Genomic DNA, 4,040 nt, shown 5'->3' on the forward strand with positions numbered 1-4,040 from the left:
TTGTGGCAGGCGCCTGTGGTCCCAGCTACTTGGGAGGCTGAGGTGGGAGACTTGCTTGAGCCCAGGAGTTGGAGGTTACTGTGAGCTGTGATGCCCCAGCACTCTACCCAGGGGGATAGCTTGAGGCTCTGTCTCAAAGAAAAAAAGAAAAAAAAAGAAATAGAAGGGAACTTCTTTAATCTTGTAAAAGGCACATATGAAAAATCCACAGCTAACCTCATACTTTATAGTAGAAGACTGAATGTTTCCCCTTAAAACTGGGAACAAAGTGAGGATTTTGTTTTCATCAGGTTTATTCAACATTGTATTGGTTATCCTACTCACCACAATAAAGTTAAGTGAAAGAAACAGGAGCATAAATTTCTGAAAGGAAGAAGTAAAACTCTATTCACAGATGACATGATAATTTATATAGAAAATCCTAAAGAATCTATGCAATAATTAATGGAAATAAGGAAGGAATCTAGTGAGATTGCAGCATGTAAGATTGATATAAAAATTAGTTTACTTTTATATACAAACAGCAAATAATTGGAAATTTAAGTGAAAAAATTATTTTTTTTGAAAAAGAGATTCACTCTGTTGCCCTTGGTAGAGTGCTAAGGCATCATAGCTCACAGCAACCGCAAACTCCTGGGCTCAAGAGATCCTCTTGCCTCAGCCTTCTGAGTAGCTAGAACTATAGGTGCCCACCAGGATGCCCAGCTAGTTTTTCTATTTTTAGTAGAGACAGGGTCTTGTTCTTGCTCATATGCTGTGTCCATCAGAGGTCTTCTTGGCATGGACTAAATGTCAGGACAAGGAGTTATTATGAGCCACTTCTGGCCCCTGTCTTCCTAGAAGGCTGTGAGAGCTGGCGGGGCAAGATCCACCCTTCCTTCCCAGCAGCCCTTGCAGCTGTCCATGCACCAGCGCCCAGGTGTAAGGACACAGGCCCAGGTTAGGCTAACAGCAGCCACGTTGGATTCAAAACCACACGCTCCACAGGAGTCAACCTGCCCTGTAATAAATGCATGGATATCAGTCCTACTGTTTCTATGTCGGGTATAAGAATCAGCACAGTCAGGGAGGCACAAAACGTCATGTCCTCATCAGGTGTTCATGGTTCATTTGCATTTCCCTTTGTGCAGCTGAAATTTACCAATCAGACTTATTCTTATAAAGAAGTAACATAGTGAGCATTGTTCTAGTGGCACCGAGCTGGAGCCTTCACTCAGAGAACAGGTGAGAGAGGCAGTGCCATGTGGAGCCACACGGTGGCGCTCGTCCTCTCTCTGAGTGTGACGACACCGTCGCTTCTGCATCCTGGCTGTGCTCAGGTTGGTTTGCTCCGTTACTTGGCTGGTAATTAAGAAATAGACACCAGGTCAGATTCTCATGTAGCAGGAGAAAAACTTTTGTTAACACTGTACCACGCCAGACAAGGAAAGAGACTTTGCTGAGACATACTAGTTAATGGTCGAACTAGATATTTAGAACTTCTGGGATTAGGTGCTGCACTGGCCCCAGTGTCTGTCACCCCCTGGGGCTTGGCCCGCCCTCCTCATCCCGTCCCTTCATCTCTCCACTTGGTCTCTTTTGCAGTCCTTTCCAGTCGCCACCGACCTGGCTACCTGATGCTTGTTTCTCTTCTGTTATTTCTCCATTTTCCCTGCATCTTTTTTGAACTTAACAAAAATCCTCATTAGCTAATTTTATGCACACAAGGGTTTGACAAACTCAGTGTTTATCTACTGAAGACTTTTTAAATTTAGATTGAATGGAAAAAAGAACTGGCATTTAAAAAACGTCTCTAAGACTGTCATTATTAACGCTGTAAAAACAGATTAAAGCCCATTTAGGAGTATTTTTTTTTTGTTTTTTGTTTTGATTCTAAGACAGAGTATCAAGGTGTCGCCCTGGCTAGAGTGCCGTGGCGTCACGGCTCACAGCAACCTCCAACTCTTGAGCTTCAGCAATTCTCTTGCCTCAACCTCCCATAGCTGGGACTGCAGGTGCCCACCACAATGCCCGGCTATGTATTTTTGTTGTTGTTGCAGCTGTCATTGTTGTTTAGCTGGCCTGAGCCGGGTTTGAACCCTCCAGCCTGGGTGTATGTGGCCGATGCCCTACCCACTGAACTACCGGTGCTGCTGAGGAGTGCTTTTTCAAAGAGTGTTATTGTAGGAAGGTTACAGACAGAAGCTAGAAAATTAACCAAATTTTATTTTTCTGACACTGACAGAATTTTGTATTCTCTAAGTTCTGCCCATCTCTTCACCTTCTTTTTTTTTTTTTTATTTTTTTTTTATTTTTATTTTATTTCTGAGACAGAGTCTTACTTTGTTGCCCTCGGGAGAGTGCCATGGCGTCACAGCTCATAGCAACTTCAAACTCTTGAGCTAGAGCGATTCTCTTGCCTCAGCCTCCCAAGTAACTGGGACTACAGGCTCCTGCCACACTGGCTCAGGCTAGTCTGGAACCTGTGAACTCAGGCAATCCACCAGCCTCAGCCTCCCAGAGTGCTAGGATTACAGGTGTGAGCCACCGCGCCTGGCTCTCTTTACCTTCATCTGGACTTATAGACAATGTGGCTTTAACTCTAGAGGGCTAAGAGCTCCTCTCCCTCCTTCTTTCCATCTGTTCACAATTCCCCTGTTCTATACTGCTCGAACAAAATATTTCCAAAATAGATCCCTGGGCATATCAGTCCTTTTATTAAAATCCTTACATCCAATAAATTCAGGAGAAATATTACACATCATGGTTACTATAGTTTGGAACAATATATTGTATACTTGAAAATTGCTAAAAGTAGATTTTAAGAGTTCTCATCCCACAGAAATAAGTATGTGAGGTAATGTATACATTAAGTAGTTAATTGGATTTAGTAATTCTACAGTGTATACATACATCAAAACATCATGCTGGCTCGGCGCCTATAGCTCAACCGGCTAAGGTGCCAGCCACGTACACCTAAGGTGGCGGGTTCGAATCCCCAGCCCGGACCCGCCAAACAACAATGACAGCTGCAACCAAAAAATAGCCGGGCGTTCTGGCGGGCGCCTGTAGTCCCAGCTACTTGGGAGGCGGAGGCAGGAGACTTGCTTGAGCCCAGGAGTTGGAGGTTGCTGTGAGCTGTTATGCCACGGCACTCTACCCAGGGGGACAGCTTGAGGCTCTGTCTCAAAAAAAAAAAAAAAAAAAAAAACATCATGCTATATACCAGAAATATATATATAAATTATATAATTTTGTCTTGTCAATTTGGAAAAATTTTTTAAATCCATGACACACGAACTTTCTCCTGGAAGCCATTAGAAGCTATTGTTAGATTTAAGTAGAGGAATCATACAATCTGGAATCTCTCTCTCCCACTCTGCATAACCTCTACTCGTCCTGCAAGACTTACTTTATTTTGCCTCTTCTGGGGAGTTTTTAACAACCTTGATCGTTGGACTAGATGTTGAATAAGTAGTGCCACGGGCTCAGCTTTCTTCTTGCCCCTCACCTGAGGACCATCCCATTCCCACATCTCTAACAGGAGCTCCCTGGGGCAGGCACTGTCAACCAGGGAGACACGTCCCTCCAAGAAGAATACAGATCTCCCTCGGTATCTGTGGGGGTTGGTTCCAGGACCTTCCATGGCTCCAAAATCCAGAGATACTCAAGTCCCTGATATAAAATGGTGCAGTATCTGCAAATAACCTATGCATATTCTCCCGTGTACTTTAAATCATCTCTAGATCACTTCTAATACCCAATACAATGTGAATGCTATATAACGAATTGCTGTATTGTTTAGGGAATAATAATGAGAAAAAGAAAACTGTCCATGTTCAGCACAGACACAATTTTCTTAAAACATATTTTTGATTCGTGGTTGGTTGAATCTACAGATGCCAACCCATGCATGGATACAGAGAATCAACTGTACATCAGAATTTGGGGGTGCAAAGAGAGTACTAATATTAGCTTTGAAAAGCTCCACAAGAAAGTCTGCTATTCATCCCTTCAAGCAAGTGTCAACCCAAGTTTTCATTACGTGGTCTTCTTCAACT

This window comes from Otolemur garnettii, unplaced genomic scaffold (genome assembly GCF_000181295.1).
Source record: "Otolemur garnettii isolate 467f Iridium unplaced genomic scaffold, OtoGar3 scaffold00042, whole genome shotgun sequence".
NCBI lineage: Eukaryota > Metazoa > Chordata > Mammalia > Primates > Galagidae > Otolemur > Otolemur garnettii.